General features: G+C 37.0%; 1 long non-coding RNA gene across 1 annotated transcript in view; it reads right to left on the reverse strand.

The window, feature by feature from the left end:
* Positions 1-365: 365 nt before the first annotated feature.
* The window catches only part of LOC127492838 (uncharacterized), a 95965-nt gene continuing 81642 nt past the window's right edge, over positions 366-14688 (reverse strand). The window contains exons 7-8 of the long non-coding RNA XR_011382142.1: positions 12277-12589; positions 366-914 (exon numbers count right to left, since the gene is read on the reverse strand). This is a non-coding gene — a long non-coding RNA (uncharacterized lncRNA). The remainder of the gene's footprint in view (positions 915-12276; positions 12590-14688) is intronic.

Genomic DNA, 14688 nt, shown 5'->3' on the forward strand with positions numbered 1-14688 from the left:
TATTCCTCAACTACTTACTTTATCTTCTCGTAGAGAGAAGTCCACAAATGCAGTAAAGTTAAGAACTGGCTGCTATTCAGTGATAGAGTTTTGAAGAATCCTGAGTAAGCTTATATCAGGTTATCAGCAGGAGTAGCTTCCCAAGACCAGTTTTGGATAGCTTTTCAAATAATAATTATAGCGTTCACATTTTCATCTCTAACTGCTTACTCACTATTTCTATAATTTTATTGACTTTAGCATTAATGGGAAGGTAAGTTTCTATGTATTATTGAACTATAAAACATTTATTATTAATAATATAACATATATTATTATGTCTGCATGTCCTTATAATAATATATAACTGTACTGTTTCTGTTTTATTTATTACTTGTTTTTCTTTATACTTACATCTGTCATACTTCTAGACTGAGTCTTGTTAATAAAAATGTAAATTTCTGTTTTCTAATCATACATCTGTAGAGAAAGTAAATACTCCAAAATGGAATGTTGTAATCATATTGTGTGTAATTATTTAAAAATTCAGTCTTTTTTAGATTAATTAGTCTGCTAGTATCACAAAGTATCCACTAACAAATCATATCTTATTCCTTCATTGAAACTTTCAAATCTTTCTCCTTTTGCCTGTTAATATTCCATGGGCTTATCATATTGCTTAAAGATTTAATTCTATGATTTATTGCATATGCCTTCAGAGATGGCTATTAATCTTTCGTTGTTCATGGTCCCATTCGTAGTGAAAGAATCTCAATTTTAGCTAAGAACATCACCGTATTTCCTTTTATGTCTTGATTTTTGTTGCAAATTTGTTAAGATAAGCTCTGTGCAAATTCTTGTGTGCCTCTTTAAATACAGTTGAATAAGCAGGGAGATACAATTTGTAAAAATTCTGCCACTTTTTTTATGGTAACCTACAATACAAACATGAGGAATAGATTTGAAAAGTTACCTTGAAAATAAAAGTAATATATAGAAGTTAGTGAAAAGGAGATATAGTATATTTGATTCCTGATGAAAATGTGAAATCTACATACTGATAATAGATGGGCAATTTGTAGAATTCTTGTAAGTAAATGAAGGAGAATCCTTCCTTTTTAAGCTGTTATAGTTAAATCTTTGTTTCCAATTTATAAATATTTCTAGAAAAGACATATCTTAATAATTCGTTTATCAGTTTAATATTCATAATTTAATGGAATACCTCATTCAAAAGTTGCATCTATAGATAGAAATAATTATGAAATATATGCTGTAGTCAGATACTAGATATGCATGAAACCATTTAATTATATTTTCCAATATTGTTATTTACATGTAAACAAAAACTACAATGAGTTTTTTATGTAAAATGAATAAAGCCTTTGAACATTAATTGATATAATATAAATAATATTTTATGCTAATTTTAATTATCTGAACAGTTTTGTGAGTATATTTTACAGGTAATACCATATTCCTTTTCAACAACACACAAAATTATTTATCATTTCAGGTAATTTTTGGATAAGCAGGTCTGTTTATTATGTACATTACTGATTAGATGATATTTTTAGTTTGAATATTGAATTATAATCCTCTATTCAATGCATATACATACCTATAGCTATTTTTGGATATATACTGCTGAAATATTGGGCAACTTAGTAACAGCTTTTCTAAAGCTATTCTTCATTATAGTTATTAAAAGTGAAAAGAATGACCTATTGTACATGCTCTGTTAAGAACCTGTTTTTTGGTATGTTGAATATATGTATACAGTGGAGACAATGTGGATCTATCACAGAGTTTCTTGGTTGAGTTATACTTAAGCAGTACTGGTCAAAGAAAAAAAAATATCAGGACAAATGCATAAGTTAGATACCAAGAAATAAGGAATTCTCAAATGACCGTAGCATTTTGATGTATTGCCATTTCATAAATTGGAATAGCAATATGACCAGTATAAATGCAGATGAATACTGAAATGACCTGCTACTAACAGCAGGATATTTTGCTGTGTTCTCTTTGACAAAAGAGTACTAATAGATATCCCATCTGGTACACAACAAAAGAAGTAAGAAACATACTTTCCTAAGTCATACAGAAGAATGTAGAGCTGCTTAGGTTATATTGATGGTGGTAAGAGGTTAATACCACCCTCAATGTGTTTGCACACTGCAACATTTCAGGACTTTCTTAGTTAATATTATAGTTTTATGGATAACATTTCTCCTGTTACAGTTGGAGAGTGAGAAGACATAGTGTAAATGATGGAAAAGAGAGAATCAGTAGGGATGTCAAAGTGATGGACAAGCTTGCTGGACTTTTGAACTTGACCATATCACAAAAGCATGCTCCAGTTTAAAGTCATGAGAGAATCAGAACTCAAATGATGACACGTTTACTTTTGTGTTAATTTTCAGCCAAATCAGTACTTTGGCTATACAAAGGCGTGTGGAAAATGGACCACAGACCTGAGTGGATTCAGCAAACCTGTCTCAATAGCTATGCAGATTGATGAAGTCACCAGTTCCATGGAGGTCAAACCTCCACGACTGTGCCCTTTTATTCAGTTGGACAGGGAAGTAGAAAGCAGAACGACATCAACGTTCAAGTGGCTGCTCTATTGAGGTAGAAGAGATTTCATGCTATGCCACAACTAAATTTTCTAAACTGTGTTTCTTTTGATCTTATCTTTGGAGTTTAGAAAGATTTTAATAATTACTGGCTGGCTGGGGCCATCACTGTTTCGTAACCGGTAAAGCCGCTGCCTACAGAGCTGGCATCCCGTATGGGTGCCCATTCAAGCCCTGGCTGCCCCACTTCCAATATAACTCTCTGCTATGGCCTGGGGAAGCAGAAGAAGATGGCCTGAGTCCTTGGACCCCTGTACCCTTGTGGAAGATCTGGATGAAGCTGCTGTCTCCTGGCTTCGGCTCGGCACAGCTCTGGCCATTGCTGCCAACTGGGGAGTGTACCAGCAGATGGAAGACCTCTCTCTCTCTCTCTCTCTGCTACTCCTTCTCTCTCTGTGTAACTCTGTCTTTTGAATAAATAAATAAATCTTTAAAAAATATAAATAAAATAAATAATTACCGGCTGGTACTTATACCGGACATACGGTGGTATACATAGTCATCAGAACTTATCAGAAAGTGTGCTAAAATTTAAGGTGGGGTAAAGTTGAAGGTGGAGTCATTGGAAATAAATGCCGTGCACCATGATATCTTGATGATCCTCATTCCAAACAATCCCTCATTGTGGTCAAATTGTAATCTAAACTCTGCTTTTAATTAACTGTTTTTTTTTTTTTTCTGTCATTCATTTTTGATTAGATGTCTTACCAGAGACACATGGGGAAGTCAAAGAATCATTTCTTACAAAACTGTGTATGACTGTGACAATTATTGTCTGTTCTGTTTATTGACTGCTGCTACACTCTAAAGGTATTTGATCTGTAGCAAATTACATAATTTTACACAATAATTTGCCTGCCAGGATTTCTCTAAGAGGTGTCAAATATCAGTAGGTATAAGCCTGTTAACTTTTATTGTGAAGATAATGTTTCTGAAGTTTTAATGCACTGAAAATTGTTCATAATTCTAAAGTCTTTTTGAATAAAATATTTAAGGATGATGGTTTTAAAGGAGATAGCCTTTGACAAAAAAAAAAAAAAAAAAGTGATGTGGGACTTCATATTATATTCACTTACAAATGACATTTCTATTAAAAAAGATCCAAGCGGGGTTTACCATACCAGCTGGGAATTATTTGATGCCTTATTGTATATAATTGTTTTCAACAGTATTAGATATCTTTTTTTTTTTTTTTTTTTTTTTTTGACAGGCAGAGTGGACAGTGAGAGAGAGAGACAGAGAGAAAGGTCTTCCTTTGCCGTTGGTTCACCCTCCAATGGCCGCCGCCGCCACCGGCGCGCTGCGGCCGGCGCACCGCGCTGATCCGATGGCAGGAGCCAGGAGCCAGGTGCTTTTCCTGGTCTCCCATGGGGTGCAGGGCCCAAGCACCTGGGCCATCCTCCACTGCACTCCCTGGCCACAGCAGAGAGCTGGCCCTGGAAGAGGGGCAACCGGGACAGAATCCGGCACCCCGACCGGGACTAGAACCCGGTGTGCCGGCGCCGCAAGGCGGAGGATTAGCCTAGTGAGCCGCGGCGCCGGCCTGTTTTCAACAGTATTAGAAAATATGGTACCTGCCACTGGCACTGTGGCATAGATTAAACCTCCGCCTGCACTGCCGGCATCCCTTATGGGCGCCAGTTCCAGTCCAGGCGGCTCCACTTCCTATGCAGCTCCCTGCTAATGTGCCTGGGAAAGCAGCAGCAGATGGCCTAAGTCCTTGGGCTCTAGCACCCACGTGGGAAACCCAAAAAGAAGCTCTCGCTCCTGGCTTTCGCCTGGCCCAGTTTTGCTGTTGTGGCCATTTTGGGAGTGAACCAGTAGATGGAAGTTTTTACCAACTGTATGCTTGTCACTATGTACATTGTTTTTGTTTTTGTTTGTTTGTTTGTTTGTTTTGACAGGCAGAGTGGACAGTGAGAGAGAGACAGAGAGAAAGGTCTTCCTTTGCCATTGGTTCACCCTCCAATGGCCGCTGCGGCTGGCGCACTGCGGCTGGCGCACCGCGCTGATCCGAAGCCAGGAGCCAGGTGCCTCTCCTGGTCTCCCTTGGGGTGCAGGGCCCAAGCATTTGGGCCATCCTCCACTGCACTCCTGGGCCACAGAAGACTATGTACATGTTTTAAATATATTATTTTATTTTTCCTGTGCTCCGCATTATCTTTATATGATCATTTTCCTTATTCACTTTTTTTTAATATCTAAGAATAAGATTTCTTTAAAAAAATCTATTAAGTTGGGTATGGCCTTGAGAAATTGACAGTAAAAAACCTGATCACATATAAATCCTGTTTGAAAGCATGTGTTTTTATACCGCACCAGACAAAAGTCAGGTGGCATACTAGACAGATGGATACAAGAATTTCAAAAAAGAGTATGTAAATTACAATTATAACTAAATTATACAACAAATATATCCAGTGGAAGTCTTTTGATTTTTTCTTCTTAACTATATTAAGCATATAGTTCTCCTGTGTAATGAATGACACAAATTACCCATAAAATGTTCAGGGTGCTTATGCATTTTTTAAGAGGAAATTTTGTATTGATTTCCTTCTAAATCAAATGCTGTAATTATTCCTATGAGTAAAAAATTTAATAATGTCTCATGTAAATTCTTCTGAGAAAAATGTATGAAGATAAAAGTAGAACTTTCTATGAAGATTTATATTTTTCTCTGGTTTTATGTCATCTCATGGTTCTACCGTGGCACTTGTCTGTAAAGCCACTCCTTTCCAGGTGGAAGTTTTGGAATGGAGTGGAATGTCGAATGCTATGTTTGAGTTTCCTCACTTCTCCCTGTCTTTTCCCCTTGAATGAGAACACTCATCTGCTTTAATGACAGCAGTTTAGTTTTGAAAGCTTTGGCTCAGATTTTATTTTATATATATCCATCTTTGGCAATAAATTGAAAAGAGATTTTAGCTTTTTTCTTTTCAGGGCTCTTAGCACAATCCATTTTATTTTTGTGTATGAAATAATGATGAAATTTCCCAAATGCAAATAAAGATAATATGATTAAAATAGATTTTAGGCTTGAATAATTTATCCTTTTATGTAACAGGTAGCAAAACAAATCAGTATGGAAAATATTTGGCAACATTAATTAAATGCAATCCTCTGATACCTAAGATAATTAACTAGGTTATACCATCACACAGTCAATGCAACTCCATTAATTCTTCTCTGTAGATTTAATGAATCATAGAAAAAAATGCATTTACTGGAATTGAGTACATGTTTAGGACAGAGAGCTGCTTATGTAGGAAAGATATTTATTTCCACTATTGTATCAATGTTTATGTATATTTACATTTTGTAATAAATTTTAGTGGCTATATAGTCCTCCAAACACATTTCTGGGATCAGTAACAGATGATCACAGAATAGAGTCAATATTGACTTTTAGAGTTTGTTTGTATCCAAATATTCTCATATACACAAAATTATGATTTATTTTATTAGCAGTTTATGAAAAATATAAGGAGTCATACAAAAGTATTTTCTTTCAAAGTTCATATAATTGGTACTGAATGAAAGAAAAAATGTTGTTGAACATGATATGAATTGATCTTTATTTTTTCTACACTTGCTGATAAATTAAAATAAAATACCATTCATGTGCGAAACATTGATAATAGAGAAAAATGTTAAAATAAAAGTAACCCACCTACACTCTGTAATTACCTTATAATTTTTATAAATAGTGGCTCTACTTCAATTGATTTAGGATCATGAACTCTGAGTGGATAATTCTGTGGGTATAAATATTCATTATATTGCCCTTGTATTTTAAAGAGTATAGTTGATTAAAAAATGTTCCTTTACTTTTTTTCCAAAAGTCATATTAAAGTAATAATGTGTAAATAGTTCTCTTTCCTTCATCTTTGGCATCGAATCCTATATCTTTAATGGCCATGTTGTTTTTTGCTTGTTTGTTTTTAAAGATTTAATTATTTTTTGATAGAGTTACAGAAATAGAGGGGAGAGACAGTGTGTGTGAGAGAGAGAGAGAGAGAGATCTTCCATCTGTTGGATTTACTCCCCAGATGGCTGTGAAGGCCGGGCTTGACCAAGCTGAAGCCAAGAGCCAGGAGCTTCTTCCAGGTCTCCCATGTGGGTGGCAGAAGCTCAAACAATCAAGCCATCTTTGGCTGCTTTTCTCAGGCCATAAGCAGGGAACTCTATCAGAAGTGAAGCAGGGGCCAGCATTGTGGCGTAGTGGATAAAGCTACCGCCTGTAATGCCAGCATCCCATATGTGTGCTGGTACTTGTCCAAGCTTCTTCACCTCGCCTGGGAAAAGCAGAAAATGTGACACAATTGCATGGGCCCCCTCCACCCACATGGGAGACTTGAATGAAGTTCCTGGCTCCTGGCTTCAGCCTGGCCCATCTTTGGCCATTGCAGCCACTCAAAGAATGAACCAGCATATGGAAGATCTCTCTGTGTGTCTTTGTCTCTTTCTTTCTCTATCCTCTCCCTCTATCTCTATCCCTATTTCTCTCTCTCTCTCTCTCTGTAACTCTTTCAAATAAATAATAAATATTAAAAAAAAATAGAACAGCTAGGACTTGAACTGGTGCCCATATGGGATGCCAGCATAAAATGCAGTGGATTTACCTGTTATATCACAATGCTGGCCCCAGTGCACTGTTCTAACTCTATCAAGAAATTATTTATTGAGTTAAAACAAAGCAAATCTTATACCTACTTACATACTGAATGACTGTTTTACTTAATGTAAAGCTTGATAATATTTATATTCAACATGGGCAAAAGAGAATAAAGAAAACTTATTAAAAAAAAAAAAACAAATTGTCTGGGCAAATGCTGTGGTGTGGTGGGAAAGCCCATTGCCTGCCTCATCACATATGGGCACTGGTTTGAGTCCCGGATGCTCCGCTTCTGGTCCAGCTCTCTGCTGTGGCCTGGGAACGCAGTGGAAGATGGCTCAAGTGCTTGGGCTTTTGCACCCGCGTGGGAAACCTTCGGAAGCTCCTAGCTCGTGGCTTTGGATCTGCCCAGTTCTGGCTATTGTGGCTGTTTGGGGAGTGAACCATCATATGGTAGACCTCTCTCTCTCCCTCTCTGCCCTTGCCCCTCTGTAGCTCTGCCTTTCAAATAAATAAATATTAAAAAAATTGGTCCAGGTCAAGTTGCATTCACCCTTAAATAGAGTAGTTGACATATACTAAAGACTGTGGCATAATTTGAACCATACTGACTATGTACTGTCATTATCACATTCCTTCTTATCCTTTCTCCAATTACAGGCTGCCAAATTATTTCCTTTGATTATGTAAAAGTTATTTATTAAATATGAATTGTGTCATTATAAATATCAAAAACTGGAAATCCATTGTTTGTAATGATCCAAGATACCCTTATCTAGATTTATTTATAAATTTGTAAAATATGAACTTTTTGACAATAAAATAAAAAGCATGCTTCTGTACCTCTATATAGTGTCGTTCATGGTTGAAACTTTTCATCCAATATTAAATTGCATGTGAGAGACTATATATAATTACTCTGGCAGATGTGCTCTAGGAAATGCATAAGTGAAATGTGGACATTTGGGTTGATAAGTTTACTGTTGGGATCAAGTGCTTTATTAAGTAAAAACTTTTGATTAAAATCTGTAGCCCAGCACATGTTCATAGAGATTTCTGAATATCAGAGAATTTAAAGTAGATTTCTTACTTTAAACCTGGCATCTTTCTTGTAATATATAATATAATTGCATTGAACATGACAGTCTGTAAAACTATAAATATGATCAGAAGAGACCCAACTAAATTAAGTTTCAGAGACCATCAATTTATTCTAAAATGACATTGGCATGAAAAATGTCTTACTGGAGTTTGTAAATCTTATTCTGTTAGCTATTACTAGACATAGTCTAGACTTGCTGCTCATAATAAATAGATTAAGACAAAGATTATCTATTAGTCACAGTCTTCAGATTATTTCCATTTGATAATATAAGTGCAAAGAATTTACTAGATATTTTGACCTTAAACTTGTTTTATTTATAAATTATTTTACATACCTAAAATATTCAGTTGAGTTTTGTCTAATTCTTTATTTTCCAGGTAGATTAACCATTCCAGGCAGGTGGGCTATTATTGTTTAAGGGAAAATGTAGAACTGCATGACTAGTACATCAATGAAAAGATTAAGGTGTGATATAATGTTAGCCATAGTCTCAGCTTTGCCACTCTTGATATTTTAGACATGATAATTTTGATGTTGGACTCTTGGTCTTGTATGCTTGGTATCCTTGGCCTCTATGTACTAGTTATAATTTGCTTGTTCCATGCCCCACAATAGTAACTGAAACTATCCCTAAATATTGACAGATATTGAGATAAATTCCTCTGGATTGAATATTTGCTGAGATTACAACAAACACTTTCACATTAGTAATCAAATTTTAAAGTCTATTATAAGGATTGCTATTAAGGGAAACTGGCGTAGACATTATAAGAAGGTAGTGACTATTTTGAATGCTTGGCTCAATATCCTATTACTGACATGCATTTCATAATTGTCTTAATGGTATTGTGACTTCATATGTAAAATTCAAAATACAGAATTTTCCTTAGATCTTTTCATTAGAATAATTTAGGAATTCCTTAAACTTGATGTTCATGAGAACAAACTACTTAGCACATAAATATTCAAGCACATATGCATATGTATATATAAATCACTCACATGTGTAAATATGTATCATAGTAAGTATATTGTACTTGAGGTGGAGAATGTTATGGGAATTTTTGTCAGGGTATTTTGACTTACAGCTCTTTTACTTTAGTTGATGCACCCTAACCCAAAGACCCTCAAAAGCAGAATCTTAGCTTCAGAGTCTTCCTTCCAATCTGTGTACATTTGTCAATGTCCACAGACCTTTCTCTTAATCATAACTGAGAGGGAGAGGATGTGCTACTGGCATCTAGTGGTAGAGACGAGGGATGCTAATTCTACCACAATGCAGGTGACAATTGCCTACATGCCTTTGAAAAACCCTTCTTGAAACCTAACATAGGATGAATTTTAGACAGAATTATAAAGAGAGGACCTGGAAATTGATTTTTCAAAGGAGAAATAAGTAGAAATGATGAGTGGAGATTTTTATGAGACAAATGGAAGCTAAAATAAATGAGATAAATTAAATCCACATTTTAGAACATTGCTTAAAACCAATATCGAGTACTATAGACAAATCTGAAATACTTTTAGGTGATCTAAATGAATTTTAGTCATTGCATGACAAATAATCCTAAATTTAGGAAGGAGTTTAATACTTTCTCACATATGCTATTTATGGAAGTTTGAGTTACCTAGAGTGTTTTCCACCATAAGCTTTCTTGAAAACTTTGGAAGTGAGAGACAGTTCAGAGATAGAACAAGAGGAAGAACTCTGCTGGTGCCGTGGCTCAATAGACTAATCCTCCATCTGCGGCGCCAGCACCCCGGGTTCTAGTGCCGGTACCCTGGGTTCTAGTCCAGGTCAGTGGGCCAGATTCTGTCCCGGTTGCTCCTCTTCCGGTCCAGCTCTCTGCTGTGGCCCGGGAGTGCAGTAGAGGGTGGCCCAAGTGCTTGGGCCCTGCACCCGCATGGGAGAGCAGGAGAAGCACCTGGCTCCTGGCTTCGGATCAGCGTGGTGTGCCAGCCACAGTGGCCATTGGAGGGTGAACCAACGGAAAAAGGAAGACCTTTCTCTCTGTCTCTCTCTCTCTCTCACTGTCTAATTCTGCCTGTCAAAAAAAAAAAAAAAAAAAAAGAGGAAAAACTCTGGAGCCAATGCTTGGTACATGGAGTTGAACCACTGCCTTCAGTGTCAGCATCCCATATGGGTGCTGGTTCAAGTCCCGGCTGCTCCACCTACAATCCAACTCTCTGCTATGGCCTGGGAAAGCAGTGGAATATGGCCCAAGTCCTCGGGCCCCTGCACCGACATGAAAGACCCAGTAAAAGCTCCTGGCTCCTGGCTTCAGATTGGCATATCTCTTACTGTTGTGGCCAGTTGCAGCAATTAAGGTCAATTTGGGCCAACTGAACCTGAGGATGGAAGACCTCTCTCTCTCTCTCTCTCTCTCTGCCTCTCTTTCTCTCTCTGTGTAACTCTGACTTTCAAATAATTAAATAAATCATTAGAAAAAAACAGTAAAAACCAAACAACATAGAAAGCTGTAAATATTTATATGGTCTTGGAAGTTCAAAGGAAAGTCCAGACACAAAGCAGTTTCTTAACATGTTAAAATACAGCCCCTTATCTATGAGTCATAGTCTCCAATATCTGCCATGGATGACTGAAACCACAGTTGTGTTGAGACAGGGAGTTTTGTTATATATGATTACACATGACAAAGTTTAAAATTTTGGTACTATAAGAAATCAATAATGACATATCAGGATAAAATAGAACAACTCCAATAAAGATTAACATTTTCAGACCACAGTTGACTGTAGGAAACTGGAACTGTGTAAAGTAAGATTATAGATACACTAAGACTAGTGTATTAATAGTACCGGTAAGAATATAAAACTAGTATGTCTGTGTTGTATGTTACAAAGGTATAAAAAAGAAAATTCTAAAATGTTTCTAAAAATGAACAACCATAAAATTTCAACAATGTATATGAGAAATTTCCTTCTCACTCTTGTTTCTTGATGGAGTCATGTGGCTGCCCAAATATAGACTGGAGTGAGGAAAAGATTACTGAGGAACACAAAGAAACATTTCTTGATGAAAAAATTGTATTCTTCAGTGTTGTATTGATTCCAGAGGTGTATACAAAGACATTTTAAAAAGTTTATGGAAAATGCATGCTATAAAAAAATGCATTGTCAAGAAAGCCAACCAAAATTAACATTTTAATTCCATTATCCATAATCTGTTTGAATTATCCTGATATCTCCAATTCTATTCTTTTTTTTTTTCCTAAGATTTTATTTATTTATTTGAGAGGTAAAGTTAGAGCCAGTCAGCAGGACAGACAGAGAAAAAGGTCCTCTATCTGCCAGCTCACTCCCCAAATGGACACAACGGCCAGAGCTGTGTGGATCCAAAGCCAGGAGCCAGGAGCTTCTTCCGGGTCTCCCACGTGGGTTCAGGGGCCCAAGCACTGGGCCATCCTTTACTGCTTTCTGAGGCCACAGCAGAGAGAGGGATTGGAAGAGGAGCAGCCAGGAGTAGAACCAGTGCCCATATGGGATTCTGGCACTGCAGGGCAGCAGCTTTACATGCTATACCACAGCGCCGGCCCTCCAATTCTAATCTAATATCACATACCTTTCTCCCTGATCTGTGAACTTCGATTCCAACAGTGAGAAATCTTGCTTACACCATTTACCATCTATTAATTTAATTGTCTAATTCCAGCACATGTATGCAATGGTAAAAAACTGACAGCCTGTTCCTAGTGGGGGCAATGTCTTTTCCAGCTAAAATTTAGTGCTTTTACACAATTTATTTTACTTTAGTAGTAGAGACAGCACTTGTTTTAATTATCTCTTTGTTCAGCCCCCTTTTCCCAGTGTCTCTTTATTTACATAAAATTTATGTTTATAATAGAATCAGGTGGTTCTATAAAATTCTGCATTCCATTTGGGGACCAAACAATCTTTCAACCGATATTTCTACTCACTTGCATAAATGTTTATCCTTTATGTTGTAGAACTCTCTGTGTTGGCAAATGTGTATTCTGTTGTAGATACTCAATGGCATCAAGTTCTGTGACAGTGTCTTTTGGGTCAACCACATTCTTACTAACTTTTAGTGTGCTCGATGTATCAGTTGCTGAAGGAAGAGCCTTGTACTCTTAACTAGAATCCTGAATTTGCCGGTTTTTCTTTCAGTTCCACAACAATAATAAAACAATTAAACTTCCAAATTGGTTGACTGTAAGAGAAGTATTCTTGTTTGGCCTCATCTAATCAGGAGAGTTGATTGAGCTCTTCCTGCAAGAAGCAATTAGAGAAATGAGAGGGATCTGTGACAATGAAAATTCTCAAATTGGGCTTTAAGGATGGGAGGCGTCAAATGCTATTATATGCAGACCGCTTGTAGGAGATAAACATAACCCATGATTTATAGCAAGCAAAGACCCAAGGAACTGAAACCCTCAGACGTGATTGAATGGTACCAACATCCTAAGAGAGCTCTGAAACAGATTCCTCTATTGGGCCTCACAATTAGAATGCAGTCCACCTGACCCATGGTGGACCCAACTAAGCAGTATCTGAACTACTGTCCTACATAAATAAAAGGTAATATTTTTTGGTTACAAAATGATAGTAAACTTATATATTGCTAGTTATTATAATTTGGAAATATTAACAGCACAATTATAATTGAAGAATATTCTATCCAATATCAGCAAAAAAAAAAAAAATGCACTAACAGCACAGGTGTGGAACCCTAGAGCCAGATTATTTTGGAGCAGAACTGAGCTTGATGATTGACCTTGAGCAAGTTACTTCACCAATTCTTCATTGATAAATGGGGATAAATGAAATGGGGCCAGTATTGTGGCACAGTGAGTTAAGCCACATCCAGCATATCATATCAGAGTGTGGTTTGTGTCCCTGCTGTTCCACTTTGATGCCAGTTCCTCGTAATGTCCTGGGAAAGTGATGGAGCATGGCTCAAGTGCCTACCTACCTGCCACCCATATGCAAGACCCAAATGGACTTCCTGGTTCCTGGCTTCAGCCTGTCCCAACCCTGGCTATTGTGGTCCTTTGGGGAATGAACCAGTGGATGGAAAATTGATCTCTTTCTCTCTCTTTCTATCTCTTAGTGATGCTCTTCCTTTCAAATAAATGAAGCTAAAAAGTGAACAAATGGGGACAAATAACAGTCTTATCAAAAAATTAAATGAGTGAAGATTTTTAATTTGCTTAAAATAGTGCTTGGCATGTAGAAAATAATATTTGCTAAATAGATATATAAGTATTTGCTAAATTAACACATCTTTAAGATGTTTCACATTTCACATGATTTGTTCCAGCATAAAAAAACAAAACAAGGCCGGTGCCACGGCTCAACAGGCTAATCCTCCACCTGCAGCGCCGGCACACTGGGTTCTAGTCCAGGTCTAGGCGCCGGATTCTGTCCCGGTTGCTCCTCTTCCAGTCCAGCTCTCTGCTGTGGCCAGGGAGTGCAGTGGAGGATGGCCCAAGTCCTTGGGCCCTGCACCCCATGGGAGACCAGGAGAGGCACCTGGCTCCTGGCTTCGGATCAGCATGGTATGCCGGCCGCAGCGCGCCAGCTGCAGAGGCCATTGCGGAGTGAACCAACAGAAAAGGAAGACCTTTCTCTCTGTCTCTCTCTCACTGACCACTCTGCCTGTCAAAAAAAATTAAAATAAAATAAAAAAAACTCATATTTCCCATGAGATGTATTGTGCTATCCTGTTATCCTTGACATTTGGAATTCAACTCCTCCACTTGATATTAAATATATATTATCATTTTATATTGTAGGAAGAGTTGGAATTGAAACATTTTGAAGTATAACTGTACTTTAATATCATAATCAGGTACTTAGTTTTGAGTCTTTGAATTCAATTATACATCCCTATATTCATTGAATGTTTATCAGTATTTACTCTGTATCTGTTTGTATGAACCTGATCTACAAAAATTGAATAGAGATTGCCACTGTTCTAAAAAACAGTTTGATCATGAATACTGATGCTTTGTCTAACTTGTTGTTTGAAACATTATGAAAGAAACTTCATTGGTAACGCAGAGATAGTACATGAAATTTGGAAAATGTGTAAATATTAACTAGGTAAGAAAAAAAGAGAAAACTATTATTATCCAAGAAAGAAGGCATAGTTTTGGTGGTCTGCTATTGTGAAGTAGCTTGATGCCTTCAGGAAGCTGAATGTTTTATAAAATGCCAAGTTCAATGTCTGCAATTGGAAGATTTTTCAGTCAAATCTACGGAGCTTGTGTGATATTTCTTGGAAGAACCGGTAAAGCCTGTGTGAGATTTCTTGGCAGAACCTGTAGGGCGTGATGAGTTCCACATTGAGCTGGCTGGTTTTGATG

The sequence above is a fragment of the Oryctolagus cuniculus genome, chromosome 14 (genome assembly GCF_964237555.1).
Source record: "Oryctolagus cuniculus chromosome 14, mOryCun1.1, whole genome shotgun sequence".
NCBI lineage: Eukaryota > Metazoa > Chordata > Mammalia > Lagomorpha > Leporidae > Oryctolagus > Oryctolagus cuniculus.